The following is an 18,510-nucleotide window of genomic DNA, read 5'->3' as shown; positions in this document are numbered from 1 at the left end:
AATTTTGGGAAAATGATCTTTGCAATTCACCTTAACTATGCCCCTCATGATTTTATAAACCTCTATAAGATTTCCCCTCAACCTCTGAAATGTTTGGGGACAGTCAAGGGAGCTTTACTTTCAGTTTACAAGGGTAGAGGGAGCGTTACTCTATCTAACTCTGTGGTATACCTGTGTTGGGAGTGTTTGATGTGGGCAAGATAAAGGAGGCTTTAATCTACCTCATCAGTGTTTGTCTTGTCATATTTTATTTGGATTTCAAATGCTGTTCATTGTAGATGAAGAGAATGTTTATCGAGTTGTTTCTCTAGGGAATGGAAGTGAAGCTAAAAACTGTCAACTGTAAGATGCTGGGTGTAGACAAATTAGAACAGCCCACACAGTCTCCAATTGGCCTTTGTAAATAAAATTATGAGCGGAGATAACTGTAAGGAATGGAAATAAATGCATCTGTGTGAACAGCTCTGGGAAATAAGAGGACGGAACTGCAGGAAAGGATCAGTACTTAATGTCAAGATTTTGACAGCTGCTATCAAATCATTACAATAATCTTAAGATAATACGATGTTAATTTGATGAAGCTTTGAACAGAGATAGAACTCTCCCAGCTCATCACCTGAATCCATGCAACAGCTTCAGTCCTAATAGCTGGTAACTGGTGAGTTTATCCTCTAATTAGTTGGTACACTGCAGGAAGGAGATATGTCAGCATTTTTGTAGCGAGTGTACATACTATCCTTTATTGCTTGCAGTACATCTGGCCAAGAATCTGCATTTCAACGTTGTTCACCAGGTAATGAATAAATGAGAAGATACTGCAAACACTTGAGTAATTTTTAAGGCTGACACTTGTTTCTTGCAGAGTGAGAAACTTGCTGTCAGCAGGCCCATCTTTAAGAAGGAGACCAAGTTGAGAACAGGGTAATATTGTGGGGCCTGAGCTATTTACAATCATTGGTAATGATTTAGGTGAAAAGACGGAGAGCATTTAATGCAAGGCTACAAGGGGAAGACAGAGAGGGCACGAGGACATGTAGACAATTAGTGAGTGGGTAACTAAGTGATAGATGGTGTATTACGTGGAGAAATGTGATGCTATTCTTTTTGGCAATAATTGAGGAATGGAATATTCTTTAAAGGGCATGCAACATGAAAATGTACATTCTCAGCAGGACATTTTGTGGCAGAAAAAGGTGGCAGTGAATGGCCTTTTCGAACTGCTGTTGTACTTAGAGCCTGAGTAAGGGTATTCAGTATTTTGACCAGTAGCAGCAAAGGAGATGTGGTTTCAAGGTGTTCCTATGAATGTACAGCTCTTGTTTTTGATAGTAAAGGTTATGGATTTGGAGGGTGCAGTAGCAAAGAGGCACTGAATGCACTTGTGTGAGGACAAAATGACACATTGGTATTCCCTGCAACAATAAGGCAGTCTGCAAGTTTGATGACTCCAGATGTGGGGTTCTCTGCATGGTTTTGGTCTTTGTCCATCATGAAGGATTTACTTGCCTTGAATGTTGTGCCATGAAGATTCATGACTTTGGCTGAGTGAAATGGATCTATGTTCTTTGCAGAATTGGAAACATGAGAGGTATATGAAAGTGTGTGTCTTCCTCCCTCTACAAGGATTTCAATGAGTCCCTCTCTCACTGCACACCCCAGGTCATCTCCTCTGCACAGAAGCTCTTCAGCCACGTCCTCAAACAGACTCGCTACCACAACCACATCTCCTTCCTCAGCACCTGCCTACGGAACCGACTGATCCCGCATGGACTCCGGACTACGTTCCGACCAACAAAATTTGGACCCGACCAGGATGGACACACTTTCCTCATTCCTGAAGAAGGGCTTATGCCCGAAACATCGATTCTCCTGTTCCTTGGATGCTGCCTGACCTGCTGCGCTTTTCCAGCAACACATTTTTAACATCTTGGTATATGTACCATTGCAACGTCACGAGCCGGTCTTAAAAAGGACTGGGAAAGTTAATGAAATAAAACCTAGATAAACCACACTTCAACCACTGTGAACACCTTTGTGAAGATATTTCGATTCTGGAGGGATTGCAGTGAACAATTCAGGGAGTGGCAACAAGACTCCCAAAGCTTGAATTGGAAGAAAGGGAATGCAAGCCAGTTTTTTGATTCCTTGCATTTATAAATTTAACTGGTGGACTTAAGCAAGATATTGAGGAGATCAGATTGGGTCCACTGTGAAACTATTCCAGTGGAAATTAGATTCCCTACAGTGTGGAAGCAGGCCCTCAGCCCAACAAGTCCATACCGACCCTCCGAAGAGCAACCTACCCAGACCCATTTCCCTACATTTACCCCTGACTAATGCACCTAACCCTACGGACAATTCACCTGATCTGCACAGCTTGGGAGGAAACCCACGCAGATACGGGGAGAATGTGCAAACTCCGCACAGACTGAGGCTGGAATTGAACCCAGGTCCCTGGTGCTGGGTGAGGTAACAGTGCTAAGCATTGAGCCACCGTGCCGCCATTATTGGAAATCCTAGAGAGGCTAGGATTTGAGGGCACATAATCTGAGAATTGGAGTCAGACCTTTCAGAAAGCAAACTAGCAAATGAACAAAGCGTGATGCGGTTTGAGAACTCTTCCCGCAAATGGCACTTGATGCTGCATCAACTGTCAATTTGTCAACCTGAAGTTGGTATTTCTCTCTTCAAAGTCATAAAAAGAATGAGTGTGGAGTGGATCAAGGAGCGAGCTCCCAGATCAGCTCCCACCTCCTTAAAATGTGGCAGTGGGTCTAGAAGCTGAATGGCGTCGTGTCGTTCCTGTGTTGGGCAATGGTTTACTCTCTCGGGGATGTGTGAAAGACCTGATAGCACTGTAATATCATCGAGCAGACCAGTCGAGTTGTAAGTGGGGTCATTCAACTGGAATTAATCCATTATCACATTATTGTTTGAGCGATGTTCCTGTGTCAAATGAACAGCCTTGTTTCCGACATGACAACAGTGATTGCACTTGGCTGGACTGGGGCGTTGTTAGGTCCTGAAAGGCGTGAGATACAGGCATGTTGATTCTTAAAGTCTGCGTGGCAGGTTCAGGGGAGCCGGAGATTGGAAAGGATGGCTGTGTGCCGGACTATTTTCCGGCATATTTTTAAAAGCAGGGCCCGGTGCATAGACACCTCGCAGCCGTCAGCTGAAAATTACAGCTTGTTGCTGCACATGGATTGTCGGCGAGTCCTTCTTTTCCAACCTATCACCGAACATTGCAGAGCTGTTGTCAGACAGAGGCTCGGTTACTGCAGTATCTGCTGAGAAATCCCCCTCGGCAGCTGAAGGAACTTTGAACTGGCCGCCGTCAGCGTTCAACTGGAATACAGGTGAGTGATAAAACCACAGTGAGCGGCCACCACAAGCCAGCCTGCTCCGTCCCCTCGCTGACACTCGCTTTGATTTACATTTCTGTCACAGAGTCCGATTGCTTTCTGAAGGTGGCCCGAGGCCTTTCGGACCACTCTCTACATCTGGACCGACGTCAGTCCCTGCCACTCCAACCATTAAAAGAAAAGCTCCAGCAGCTCTTCATTCTCTGAGGATCGGAGGGAGAGAGAAAGACAGCAGGGTCCACAAAGCAGCAGACCTGTCGAAGCAAGAAGGTGAGAGTCGCAGCTCTTGCTCCTGTTCTCTGTGTGTGTGTGTGAGAGAGAGAGAGAGAGACAGACTTCAGCTTAGGACGCATTGTCATCGAATGTTTCTCTTCCTATTCTTTTCCTGGTTAAGTGGCCTCTGCTCTGTTAATGCATGTGGACCTCTCTGCATGTTCCTGATTTTTTTTTGTCACGTCCTGCGGAGAGGGGGAAGGAAATGTCTGCGTGTGTGCCAACTGCAGAATAAATGCAGCAGCGATCTCCAAGAGACAAAATCGCCCAGGCTTTGCCCAGAGTTGTGGCTGTGGGAGATTTTGTTTTCAGCAGCAGTCATGTTATTCTGTCATCTCGTGGTTCTGATAAAGGTTTCGTTTAAAAGATACTTACAGAGAGGGAAAACAATAAATTCAGATGCAAGGAGAACACATCTCCGCTCTGCGCACAGTTACACAGTTAAGGATTTGGAAGTGTTTGACGACCAGGTAATTGGAGTGATTATGGAATGCTGTATGCCGGAAGGAAGTCCATTGTACCTTCACCGGCTCTTTGAAACAATCCAATCCAACCAATCCATTTCCCCTGCTCTTTTCCAACAGTCCTACCAATGTTGTTTTGCTAACTGATAGCCTGCAGGGCAGTTTGCAGCAGTAAGATTGTACCTAATTAAGATGCTGAAAATGGTTGAGACCTGGTTCACAGAGAAAACACCTCCACAGAATCTGAGGGGCTTGAAATGTTTCTTTTGCAGCAAGATCAGAGCTGAAATATGCTGCAGGAAAGCTGTGGGAAACAGTTTGAGCAGGCACTTCGGGATGGGAATGGGATACATAGAGTTTGCATTTAGATAACAGGTTTGACCACAAGATCATTTTCAACTGTTGCACAGGCAATGAAGCACTTTTTGCAGTTACTGTTGTGAGGTCAGAAGAAAGCCATTAACTTTCTACAAACAGTGCTGTGATGATGAACTCAGCTGGTTTGGGTGTTATTTGAGGGACAAGTATAAGCAAGGACACAGAGTCTGACTCCCCTAGAAAAGATCACAGGGCTGTGGAAAAAGAGGCAGTAGAGGGGACAGATTTGGGTCATTCAGGAACTAGGGCAGGATTGATTTTTCTAAATATTTTTGGGGGGACCTCCCTGGTGGGAAGAGCAGAGTATGGGGCCATCATATTAAAAATACAGCAAAGTCAAAGAGGACTAATCTTTCAGAGAAAGCATAAAAGAAACCTAGTCCACTCTTCAGTCCCCCCCCCCCCCTCACCCCCATACCGCCGCCTCACTCTCTCACAGTCTGCTATTCACGCTCTCCTACTCATGCTGTCACCATGTTGAGGAAGGGGCAAAACTGCTCTGGAGAAATTACAGGGAACATTCACGAGAATGTTGGCATGGTTGGAAAATTGATAGGCTGGGTTGCTTTCCTTTGAAAAGATGAGAGGTGACTTATTTAAGATGTACAAGAGAATGAGCAGGTTAGAGTGGACAGAGCAGACCTGTTACCTATGAAAGGGATGTTAGTTACCAAGTCTAAACTGATTGGCTCAAGGATTCGAGGAGATAAAAGGAGAAACCTCTTCACCCAGCTGGGGGGTAGTGTCTAGAATTCACTGCCTGGTTTGGCAAGTCAGGTGGAAACCTTCAATAAGTTTGATAAGAACCTGGATCGGCCCCTTGAAATACTGTTACCTGCAAGCTACAGAATTGTTGCTGAATGTGGGATGAAATGCATGGCCTCTTTCTCTGCCCGAATTTTCCAATGGTTTGATGTTTGTTTCTCTGAACTGCTTCAAATGGAGATCCAAATTATATAAAGTACTCTCGATGGGATCTCACCAAAGTCAAATGTCCAACTGCAATAAAACATCAGTAAAACATTTCAGACACGGGACTGCTGAGTAAGTGAAGTAATATATTTGGGTGGTTGCGTTACCCGAAACACTACTTAGATCATGTCTCCCACCCATCCTCCTCCTCTAACCAAAACAAAGATTCTGTGCAGCTGATTGGGAAGGTAAATAGTTCTTTGTTTCATTTTTTATTTTCCTACAGTCTCTTTGGGAATTCAGAATAGTGGGAATGGCGGTTAGAGCAGTTGAATGTTCCTCCTGCAGAATGTGGGAGGTAAAGGGTCACCACTAGTGTCCCTGCTGATTTCATCTGCAGGAAAAGTGCACCCAACTCCAGCTCCTCGAAAACCATGTTAGGGAACTGGAGCTGGAGGCTGTATGAACTTTGGATCATTTGGGAGGCAGAGGGGGTGATAGAAAGAAGTTACAGGGAGGTGGTCACACCTTAGGTGCAAGAAAGAGGGTTACAGTCAGGGGACAAAGGGAACCAGCAGGCAGTGCAGGGATTCCCTCTGGCCATTTCCCTCAATAACAAGTATATTTTGGATACTGTTAGCTGTGGGGGTGGCGGAGAAGGAACTAACTAGGATTAAGTCATGGAGTGCAGGTCTCTGGCACAGAGTCTGTCCCTGTTGCTTAGAAGGGAAGGGGGGAGAGGAGCAGAGCATTCGTCACTGGGGACTCCACAGTTAGGGGGACAGATAAGAGGTTCTGAGGGAATGAGACAGAATCACAGATGGTGTGTTGCCTCCCAGGTGCCATGGTTCATGATGTTTCGGATTGTGTTTTCAGGATCCTTGTGGGGGAGGGGGAGCAGCTACGTAGGCACTAACGACATAGATAGGAAAAGAGATGGGGATTTAAGGCAGAAGTTCAGGGAGCTAGCGTGGAAGCTTAGTGCAGAGTTGTTATCTCTGCTTTGTTGTCTGTGCCACATGCCAGCGAGGGAAGGAAAAGGGAGAGAGGATTGAACATGTGGCTGCAGGGATGGTGCAGGAGGGAGGGTTTTGGATACTTAGACAATTCGGGCTCATTCTGGGGTAGGTGGGACCTCTGCAAACAGAATGGTCTACACCTGAACCAGAGGGGTGCCAATATGCTAATTTGCTAATGCTCTTCAGGAAGATTTAAACTAATTCAGCAGGGGAATGGGAACCTAAATTGTAGCTCCAGTGACCAGGAGGTTGAGAGTAGTGAGGTCAGCAATGAGGTTTCATGGTCGCAAGAGTTCACCGGGAAGCAGGAATGTGGTTTGAAGTGTGTCCATTTCAACACCAGGAGCATCCAGAATAAGGTGAGTGAACTTGCAGCATGGATTGGTACCTGGGACTTCGATGTTGTGGCCATTTCAGAGACATGGATAGAGCAAGGACAGGAATGGTTATTGCAGGTTCCGGGATTTAGATGTTTCACTAAGAACAGAGAAGATGATAAAAGAGGGGGAGGTGTGGCATTGTTGGTCAAGGACAGTATTATGACGGCAGAAAGGATGTTTGAGGACTCGTCTACTGAGGGAGCATGGGCTGAGGTTAGAAACAGGAAAGGAGAGGTCACCCTGTTGGTAGTTTTCTTTGGGCCTCCAAATAGTTCCAGAGATGTAGAGGAAAGGATAACCTGGTTATTTTGGGTAGGAGCTAGAGTAACAGGGTAGTTGTTATAGGGGGCTTTAACTTTCCAGATATTGACTGGAAATACTGTAGTTCAAGTACTTTAGAGGGGTCAGTTTTTGTTCAATGTGTGCAGGAGGGCTTGCTGATACAGTATGTAGATAGGCCAACAAGGCGCAAGGCTGGGTAATGAACCTGGCTAGGTGTTAGATTTGGAGGTAGGTAAGCACTTTGGTGACAGTGACCACCATTCGGTTATGTTTACTTTAGCAATGGAAAGGGATAGGTATATACCGCAAGGAAAGATTTATTGCTGGGGGAAAGGCAATTGAGATGTGATTAGTCAAGACTTAGAATTCATAGGATGGGGAGGAAACTGCAGGGGATAGGCGCAATTGAAATGTGGATCTTATTCAAAGAACAGCTACTGCAGGTCCTTGATAATTATGTACCTGTCAGACAGGGAGGAAGTGGTCGAGGGAGGGAGCCATGGTTTACTAAAGAAGTTGAATCTCTTGTGAAGAGGAAGAAGAAGGCTTATGTTAGGATGAGATGTGAAGGCTCAGTTAGGGCGCTTGAGAATTACAAGCTAGCCAGGAAAGACCTAAATAGAGAGCTAAGAAGAGCCAGGAGGGAACACGAGAAGTCATTGGCAGATAGGATCAAGGAAACCCTAAAACTTTCTATAGGTATATCCAGAATAACAGAATGACTCGAGCAAGATTAGGGCCAATCAAGGATATTGTGGGAAGTTGTGTGCGGAGTCTGAGGAGATAGGGGAAGCGTCAAATGAATTTTTTTGTCAGTGTTCACACTGGAAAAAGACAATGTTGTCGAGGAGAATACTGAGATACAGTCTACTAGATTAGACGGAATTGAGGTTCACAAGGAGGAGGTGTTAGCAATTCTGGCCAGTGTGAAAATAGAGAAGTCCCCTAGGCCGGATGGGATCTATCCTAGGATTCTCTGGGAAGCCAGGGAGAAGATTGCAGAGCCTTCGGCTTTGATCTTTATGTAGTCATTATCTACAGGAATAGTGCCAGAAGGCTGGACATTAGCAAATATTGTTCCCTTGTTCAAGAAGGGAAGGGGGACAACGCTGGTAATTATAGACCACTGAGCCTTACTTCGGTTGTGGATAAAGTGTTAGAAAAGGTTATAAGAGATATGATTTATAATCATCTAGAGAGGAATAAGTTGATTAGGGATAGTTAACACGGTTTTGTGAAGGGTAGGTGTGCCTCACAAACCTTATTGAGTGCTTTGAGATGGTGACCAAACAGGTGGATAAGGGTAAAGCGGTTGTGATGTGGTGTACAGGTATATGGATTTCAGTAAGGCGTTTGATAAGGTTCCCCACGGTAGGCTATTACACAAAATACAGAGGCATGGGATTGAGGGTAATTTAGTGGTTTGGATCAGACATTGGCTAGCTGAAAGAAGACAGAGGGCGGTGGTTAATGGGAAATGTTTATCCTGGAGTTCACTTACTAGTGGTGTACCGGAAGGATCTATTTTGGGACCACTACTGTTTGTCATTTTTATAAATGACCCGGATGAGAGCGTAGAAGGATGGATTAGTAAATTTGCAGATGACATTCAGGTCGGTGGAGTTGTGGTTTGTACTGAAGGATGTTGCGGGTTACAGAGGGACATAGATAAGCTGCAGAGCTGGGCTGATAGGTGGCAAATGGAGTTTAATGCGGAAAAGTGTGAGGCGGTACACTTTGGAAGGATCAACAGGAATAAAGAGTACTGGGCTAATGGTAAGATTCTTGGTAGTGTAGATGCTCAGAGAGATCTCGGTGTCCATGTACATAGATCCCAGAAAGTTGCCACCCAGGTTGATAGGGTTGTTAAGAAAGCATACAGTGCGATAGCTTTTACTGGTAGAGGGATTGAGTTTCAGAGCCACGAGGTTATGCTGCACCTGTACAAAACTCTGGTGTGGCCACACTTGGAGTATTGCATATAGTTCTGGTCACTGCATTTTCGAAAGGATGTGGAAGCTTTGGAAAGGGGTTCAGAGGAGATTTACTAGGATGTTGCCTGATATGGAGGGACGGTCTTGTGAGGAAAGGCTGAGGGACTTGAAGCTGCTTTCATTAGAGGGAAAAAGATTGACGGGTGATATAATTGAGGCATTAACTCAGAGGAGAAAGTGAGGGCTGCAGATGCTCGAGATCAGAGCTGAAAATGTGTTGCTTGAAAAGCGCAGCAGGTCAGGCAACATCCAAGGAACAGGAGAATCGACATTTCGGGCATAAGCCCTTCTTCAGGAATGAGGAAAGTGTGTCCAGCAGGCTAAGATAAAAGGTAGGGAGGAGGGACTTGGGGGAGGGGCTTTGGAAATGCGATAGGTCGAGGGACGTCAAGGTGAGGGTGATAGGCCGGAGTGGGGTGGGGGCGGAGAGATCAGGAAGAAGATTGCAGGTTAGGAAGGCGGTGCTGAGTTCGAGGGATTTTACAAGGTGGGGGGAGGGGAAATGAGGAAACTGGAGAAATCTGAGTTCATCCCTTGTGGTTGGAGGGTTCCCAGGCAGAAGATGAGGCGCTCTTCCTCCAACTGTCGTGTTGCCATGGTCTGGCGATGGAGGAGTGCAAGGACCTGCATGTCCTTGGTGGAGTGAGAGGGGGAGTTAAAGTGTTGGGCTACGGGGTGGTTGGGTTAGTTGGTCCGGGTGTCCCAGAGGTGTTCTCTGAAACGTTCCGCAAGTAGGCGGCATTAACTCAGAGGGTTAGATAGGGTAAACAGTGAGAGCCTTTTTCCTCGGATGGAGATGGGAAGCATGAGGGGACACAGCTTTCAGTTGAAGGCTGATAGATATAAGACAGATGTCAGTGGTAGTTTCTTGACTCAGAGTCGTAGGGGCATGGGTCACACTGCCTGCAACAGTAGTAGATCTGCCAACTTGAAGGGCATTTATGTGGTCATCGGATAAACATTTGGATGAAAGTGGAATAGCGTAGGTTAGATGGGCTTCAGATTGGTTCCACAGGTCGGCACAACGTCGAGAGCAAAAGGGCCCATACTGCGCTGTAATGTTCTCTGTTCTATCACTATTTGAATGATCCATTCTTGTTTCTACAGACAAGAAAAACCTTTTTTGCCTTTTTCATCAAATGTACATGCAAGTAGATTTTGTTTTGTGATTTGTGGACCAGGACCTGCTATTTCCACTTTGGTAATTTGCAAACTCATTTGATTTAAGTAATGTGTATTTTTCTATTTAACTGCTGAAGTGCCACGTCTTCTCACATGATCCTACCCATGCTGAATTTTCTTTCTGGTCGTGTAGCCTATCTTTAATGCTGTACAGACTTGATATGTCCTTTTATCATTTAATTTCTGGACTGTCTTTGTGTCATCAGCAAGTTTAGGATTGGTACATTTGGTTCAATCAGGCAGATTGCAAACAGATTCGACCCCAGGTCAGATCTCTGTGCTAGTTCCCTTGTTGCAGCTGTTATAAATCTGGAAATGACCTGTTTCAGTCTACTTTCAGTTTCTTGTTTGTTCATCAATTCTCTACCAATGCTAATATGGTACATTCCCTCCGACCATGAGTTCTTATTTTGTTTTGTCATTTTTGATGTCAGACTTGTCAAATGCCTTCTGTCAATCCAATTCCACCACATCCACATGTGTTTTTTATATGTTGCTTGTTGCTTCTTCAAAGAACTCCAGTAAATTGGTAAAACATGGTTTTCCTTTTGTAACACTGTATTGGCCCTCCTGCAATTTCCTTCATTTTTATCTTGTTACCCGTTTCCCTCCAACAAAATGTCAAGCCATTTGGCTTGTAGTTTCTTGCTTTTTGTCTTCTTCCTTAATTCCCTCTTGTTCATCCAATCCTTACAGTATGGGAACAGGCCTGTTGGCCCACCAAGTCCACACCAACCCTCTGAAGAGTAACCCACCTGGACCCATTCCCCTACATTTCCCCCTGACTAATGCTCCACATCCCTGTACACTATGGAGAATTTAGCACGGCCAATTCACATAGCCTTTGGATTGTGGGAGGAAACCGGAGCACCTGGAGGAAACACAAGCAGACACAGGAAGAACGTGCAAACTCCACACAGTCGTCCAAGGCTGGAATTGAACTCGCGTCCCTGGCACTGTGAGGTAGCAGTGCTAACCACTGAGCCACCGTAACGGTTATTTTTAGTGGCTAAGCTTCATATTCAGCCATCTAATCCCCGATTTGTGTGCCTTCTTTCTGTGATACATCTACTTCACTATGTTTCTGCCCACCTTCAAGGTCTTTGTTTAAACAGACTTTTTCAATCAAACCTTTGGTCTCCTGTCCTAAAAGTTCTGATGAAAGGTCATGGACCTGAAAAATATATATTCTATACTCCTATCCGACCTAAATATTTCCTGCTTTTTCTGTTACTATTTAGGATTTCCAACATCTGTGTTATTTTGTTTCAGCTCTTTGGTTGACTCTATTTCAAGGGCAGTATTTCAATTGCTAAGTTAGATGCCACTTGAGTTCAAGTGTTTCATGTTGAGTTTAAATCATATGTTTATCAACCTGGTGAGAAACTGTTATCCAGCCATGAGTTGTTGCATTGGAAGTGTTATGGAGCAGATCAGCTTACCGCCAAATCCCCTGCCCCCATACCTGGACTTCAGCTTTTTTCTAAATTTAAGGCAAGTATAAGGTGCTGTGTTGCAGACATGTGATTAGTCCACATTTAGGATTTAATCAAAATACACGTTATTCTTACAACACAGTTCAAATACAAAAAGAAAGAATTGGCATAACTCTTAAAGGCATAGTACCACTACACATGTGGCTCAGAAACAGGCCATTTGCCCAAATCAGTCTGTGCTGGCATCAGCGACTAAGCCTGCCGAGCCCTCTGGGGCAGAGAATTCTATGGATTTACCACCGTCTAAGTGGAGAAACTAATCATTACAGTCTAAATGGCTTTCCCCTTATTCTGTCGATAACTAATAATTCACTCAAAAGGTGGATAGTTAATGTAATTACTGCATTAAAGAACACAGCCGGTTAATACAGTCCATTAAGCTTACTATTAGACCATAGAACAGTACAGCACAGAACAGGCCCTTCAGCCCACGATGTTGTGCCGACCTTTGATCCTCATGTAAGGTAAACCTAATGTACAAACCCTCAAATTTCTGTGACCATATGCATGACAGGCAGTCTCTTAAATATCCCCAATGACCTCGCTTCCACAACTGCTGGCAACGCATTCCATGTTCTCACAACTCTCTGCATAAAGAACCCGCCTCTGACATCCCCGCTATACTTTCCGCCAAACAGCTGAAAACTATGACCCCTCGTGTTAACAATTTCTGCCCTGGGAAAAAGTCTCTGGCTATCAACTCTATCTATGCGCCTCATTATCCTGTACACCTCAATTAGGTCCCCTCTCTTCCTCTTTTTTCCAATGAAAAACGTCTGAGCTCAGTCAACCTCTCTTCGTAAGATAAGCCCTCCATTCCAGGCAGCATCCTGGTAAACCTCCTCTGAACTCTCTCCAAAGCATCCACATCTTTCCTATAATAGGGCAACCAGAACTGGACAAAGTATTCCAAGTGCGGTCTAACCAAAGTTTTATAGAGCTGCAACAAAGTCTCACAGCTCTTAAACTCAATCCCCCTATTAATGAAAGCCAAAACACCATATTTTTTTCTTAACAACCCTGTCCACCTGCGTGGCAATTTTAAGGGATCTATGTACCTGCACACCAAGATCCCGCTGTTCCTCCACACTGCCAAGAATTCTGTCTTTAATCCTGTACTCAACTTTCAAGTTTGACCTTCCAAAATGTATCACTTCGCATTTATCCAGGTTGAACACCATCTGCCACTTCTCAGCCCATCTCTGCATCCTGTCAATGTCCCGCTGCAGCCTACAACAGTCCTCTATACTGTCAACGACATCTCCAACCTTTGTGTCGTCTGCAAACTTGCTAACTCATCCTTCAATCTCCACATCCAAGTCATTATTAAAAATTACAAACAGTAGAGGTCCAAGAACAGAGCCCTGTGGAACACCACTCACCACTGACTTCCAGGCAGAATACTTTCCTTCCATAACCACTCGCTGTCTTCTGTCGACCAGCCAATTCTGTATCCAGACAGCTAAATTTCCCTGTATCCCATTCCTCCTGACCTTCTAAACGAGCCTACCATGGGGAATCTTATCAAATGTCTTGCTGAAGTCCATATACACCACATCACACTGCTCAGCCCTCATCAACTTGTCTAGTAACATCCTCAAAGAACTCAATAAGATTTGTGAGGCGTGAACTGCCCCTCACAAAGCCGTGCTGACTGCATTTAATCAAGCCATGCTCTTCCAGATGGTCATAAATCCTATCCCTCAGAATCCTTTCTAACACCTTGAGACTGACTGGTCTGTAATTGCCGGGGATTTCCCTATTTCCTTTCTTGAAGAGAGGAATTACATTTGCCTCCCTCCAGTCCTCAGGTACGACTCCGGTGAAGAGCGAGGATGCCAAGATCTTCGCAAGCGGCGAAGCAATCTCATTTCTCGCTTCCCAAAGCAGCCAAGGACAAATCTGGTCTGGCCATGGCGACTTGTCAATCTTAATGTTTGTCAAAATTTTCAGCACATCAGCTTCCTCAATCTCTATCCATTCCAGCATGCTTACCTGCTCCTCAATGGTTTCATTCTCTACAAGGTCCTTTTCTTTAGTAAAGACAGAAGCAAAAAACTCATTTAGGGCTACCCCTACCTCCTCAGACTCTATACACAAGTTCTCTATGCTATCCCTGATCGGCCCTACTCTTGCTTTGACCATTCTCTTATTCCTCACATACATGTAAAATACCTTTGGATTCTCCCTAATCCTTCCTGCCAAGCCTTTTTCGTGCCCCCTCCTGGCTCTCCTCAGACCATTTTTGAGCTCCTTCCTCGCCTGCCTGTAATCCTCTAGAGCTGAGCGAGATTCTTGCTTCCTCCACCTTACGTAAGCTTTCTTTTGACGAGAAGCTCCTCCGCTCTCGTCATCCAAGGTTCCTTTATCTTACCCCTTCTTGCCTGTCTCAGAGGAACACTTTTATGCATCACTCGCAACAACTGTTCCTTAAACAGCCTCCACATGTCTATAGTGCCCTTTCCATGGAACAATTGCTCCCAGTCCATGCTTCCCAACTCACATCTGATAGCATCATAGTTTCCTTTTCCCCAATTAAATATCCTCCCATTGTGCCTGCTTTCTCCTTCTCCATAGCTATGTAGAATGTGAGGCAGTTGTGGTCACTATCACCAAAATGCTCTCCCACCGCAACATTAGTGGCAGGAAAAAGCAATGCAACCTCCAGTATGGAAGCTAGAATTATGATAGTCGGAATGAAAGGCAAAAATAAAAACATTGATTACTGATTTTTTTAAAAATGTGTGCCACAAAGAATAAATTATGTTAATATGATTGATGTAACTTTCAAAACCACTTTCATAAACTGTCCTATAATGCATCAGTGAATCAGGTCTGAAAAGTACAGGACAGGTGGCCAAGTGAATTGCTGGCGAGCTTCAAATCACAAATCTGGGAGTAGTAGTAAAATGGAGTTCTTCAGAGTAGCAGTCTATGGGAACCCAACGATCTGGGTTGGGAGCACTGCTCTTCACAACTGACATTTAGAATTTGCACATGATAATGAAAAACACAATTTGAAAATTTGCTGATGTGACTTAATTTGGGAGATTATTAATACTGAGGAGGGCTTCAAAAAATTACAGGAGGACACAAATGAACTTGAATGATGAACAAGTGATAGGTTAGCAAAGTTGGTTACTGATTAGTGTGTGCTAGGTGAGTTTGGTGGGAAGAGTAGGGAAGAATCGTTACTTTCAAGATGTCAGAAGAGGTAGTAAAGGACCACAGGGATCTTTTGAGTACAAATATGTTAAACACAAACTTGTTTCACTTTGAATGTTCAGGATAGTGTGTAGTTTGCAACTTGCTGTGTCAGGTCTCAAGTGGGAAAGTACACCAACACTCGAGCCCCACTACTCCTGAGGTCATCACAGTGGTTGAAGATTTTGTCCGAGATTCAGGGTGGTATGTTACCTTCAGGTGCTCAGGTCAAGGCTATCTTGGAGCAACACCATGACATTGTTGAGTAGAAGGGTGAACAGCCAAAGGTCGTAGTACACTTTAATGACCGTCCTAGATTTAAGAAAAGGAATGAGATCCTAAAAGCAGACTGAGAGAGTTAAGAAGCAAGTTTAAAAGTAGGACCTCAAAGTTAGTGATCTCAGGATCACTACCAGTGCCAAGTGCTACTCAGTAGAAGTAATAGATATATATGTGGCTTGAGAGGTGGTGCAAGGGGGAGGGCTTTAGATTGCTGGGACATTGGAACCAGTTCTAGGGGTGGTGGAATGGGTTGCATGTGGGCAGACCGGAATTGATGCCCTCAGGAAGTATTTGCAAGTGCAGTCGAGGAGGGTTTATGGACTAGGCCAGACCACTCAAAACATTCTTAAGCAGGCAACCCAGACCATAATTTTGCAATTTGTTTCAGTCAGTGTACAGTGAAAATTACCCGGGGTGAGGTAAAATTTATTCACAAGATTACACAATGAAACACAAAGAACAGAATAAAGAACCCCGCAGAACTCTGTCTATCGAAACTACTTTAGGCAGTTCCGAATACACACAACAGTCCCAATAAGCAAACCCTATTAAAGACCAGTTTAAAAAAAAGGAACAGTTGCTGACAGGTTGAATTTGAAGGGCAGAAAGAGTGAGAGCCTGTTCACACATTCCACTGCTGAACTTCCACTAGTTCCGGACTGAACTGAACTGCTCAGCTAGAGAGCTGACCACTTCCTTTCATTGTACAGGTCACTTCTAAAACATGACCACTTTGGCCTGAAGTCTCATCTGTTTAATTATAAACAAGAAAGCCTCTCAATCCCTTTTAATCTCTGTACCAAACTAGACTAATCGGCACTGAGAGCAGTTTATTACCCCTCAGAGAAAAATCAAGGACATAGTATCCTTGAGAAAAGGAACAGCTTTTAGAAAAAAGAAACCAGCTTTGTGACACTAAAAGAACAGAGGTTTAAGAACCTATACAAGGAGCCAGAAGAGAAGGAAAGACAGGAAAAAAACAAAACACAGAATGGGAAATACGAAAAGCGAAATGCAGAGAATTCAAGGGTGAGAATTAAACAGGGCCACAGGTGTAAAGTGATATAAAAGGGATTAAAAATGTTAAAAAGACAAGCCTTGAGACCTTCTGTCTTAATGCACAGAGCATTCCCAATAAAGTGGCTGAATCAGTCACACAAATAGGTATAAAAGGGTATGATACATTTGGGATTACAGAGGTGTGGCTGCAGCAGGACCAGGCTTGGGAATTAAATATTCACGGGCATTCAACATTTACAAAGGATGGACAAACAGGAAAAGGAAATGGATTTAAGAGCATATTAACGCAATACTAAGCATCAATATTAGTTCGGGTGAAGAATCTGTATGGGTAGATTTTTGGAACATCAAGGGTGCAGAAAACAATAGTTTGGTGCAGAAACCCCAACTGTGATGGTAACTTGGAAAAGACATTAAATAGGAAATTCGAGAGTCAAGCAATAAAGATACAGCTGTAATTATGGGTGACTTCAATCTGCATATGCATTGGTCATATCAAATCTCTAACAGTGCTTCAGAGAAAGAATTACTAAAATATTGTAGAAATGGTTTTTGGATCAATATGTTGGGGAACCAATCAACTGAGAACAGGGTGATCAAGATAAGGGATGGCGGAAAGAGACAGTACCAATTTACAATCTAACTTTGGTGAAGATGACCATAAAATGATTGAACACTTCATGAAGGTGAACAACAATGTACTTGATTCTGAGGCGAGGGTTCTGAAACTAAATAAATGGCTATGGTAAGTTGGGGAAGATTACTTTAATATTATGAAAATGAATAAGGGATGGCAAATATTTAAAGACTCCATGGATGAACGATAAGAATTCCTATCTGGCACAAAAATAAAACAGGAAAGGCGGAGCGTTTACCACTGCTGCCTCACAACTGCAGGGACCTGGACTCCAGCCTTGGGTGGCTGTGTGGAGTTGGATGTGCAGGTTAGGTGAATTAGGCATGGAGTTAAAAAGCCATCCTGGGTTATGGGGGTGTGTGGTGTGTGTCTGTGGGGTGCCCCTTGGAGGGGTGGTTCGGATCCAATGGGCTAAATGGCCTCGACCTGCGCTGTGGACATTCTATGATTCCAAAGATCGTACTGGATTCAAGGAAGAAGCAACCGTCCTGAAGATGTGGACACTTAAGATTTCAGCAAAGGAGCACAAAGAGATTGATGAAGAAGGGGAAAATAGAATTTGTGAGTAAGCTAGCATTAACGTACAGACTGATTGTAAGAACAGATACAGGGTATGCGAGAAGAAAATTATCCATTAAAACAAGACAAATGTAGGTCCCTTAAAGTCAGGAACAGGCAAGTTGGAATGGGGAACAAAAAGGTGGCAGACCAATTAAATACACTTTTCAATTCTGTCTTCACAAAAGATGACACAAATAACATCCTATAAATGTTGGGGAATACAGGGTTAAGTGAGCGACAGGAACTGAAGGAAATCATTATTAGTAAATGATTTGGAGATGCCGGTATTGGACTGGGGTGTACAAAGTTAAAAATCACACAACACCAGGTTATAGTCCAACAGGTTTAATTGGAAGCACTAGCTTTCGGAGCGACGCTCCTTCATCAGGTGGTAGTGGATGAAGGAGCGACGCTCCGAAAGCTAGTGTGCTTCCAATTAAACCTGTTGGACTATAACCTGGTGTTGTGTGATATTTAACATTATTAGTGAAAGAATGGTGTTGGGAAAGAGATGGGATTAAAGACCAACAAACCCCCAGGCCATGATAATCCAATCGACATCCAAGAGTACTCTTTGGCCTTTGAAGGAGTGGATGCATTGGTGATCATCTTTCAAGATTCTACTGACTCTGAAACAGTTCCTGAGCATTGGAGGGTAGCTAATGGAACCCCAGTGTTTATTAAAGTTGTTACAGAGAAAACAGGAAATCTTAGACTGGTTCCCCATAATCAGTAGTGGGGAAAATGCTAGAGTCCATTGTACAAGAGTTAGCTAAACACTTGGAAAAGAGCAGTAGGATTAGACCATAAGACATAGGAGTGGAAGTAAGGCCATTCGGCCCATTGAGTCCACTCTGCAATTTAATCATGACTGATGGGCATTTCAACCCCACTTACCCACACTCTCCCTGTAGCCCTTTCTTCCTTGCGAGATCAAGAATTTATCAATCTCTGTCTTGAAGACATTTAGCGTCCCGGCCTCCACTGAAGCCGGGACATTAGATGGAGTCAGCACAGATTTACAAAAAGGAAATTGTGCTTGACAAATAGACTAGAATTGT

General features: G+C 44.1%; 1 protein-coding gene across 5 annotated transcripts in view; it reads left to right on the top strand.

Annotated features, from left to right (window-relative positions):
* The window catches only part of npy8br (neuropeptide Y receptor Y8b), a 57,933-nt gene that overhangs the window by 22,844 nt on the left and 16,579 nt on the right, over positions 1-18,510 (top strand). The window contains exons 1-2 of one of the 5 annotated variants that reach the window (XM_087984178.1): positions 1,236-3,359; positions 3,451-3,635. The exons of 3 other annotated variants lie outside the window; for them this stretch is intronic. The gene's annotated coding sequence lies outside the window, so the exon portion shown is untranslated. Of the gene's footprint in view, positions 1-1,235; positions 3,360-3,450; positions 3,636-18,510 lie in introns of those variants that run through there. One more of the 5 variants, XM_087984179.1, reaches the window with a different exon arrangement.

This window comes from Chiloscyllium plagiosum, unplaced genomic scaffold, assembly GCF_037043375.1.
Source record: "Chiloscyllium plagiosum isolate Xiang-an unplaced genomic scaffold, Cpla_swu_hap1 HiC_scaffold_48, whole genome shotgun sequence".
Taxonomy (NCBI): Eukaryota; Metazoa; Chordata; class Chondrichthyes; order Orectolobiformes; family Hemiscylliidae; genus Chiloscyllium; species Chiloscyllium plagiosum.
The sequence above is the reverse complement of the archived record's forward strand: the minus strand, read 5'-3'. Positions and strand labels throughout refer to the sequence as shown.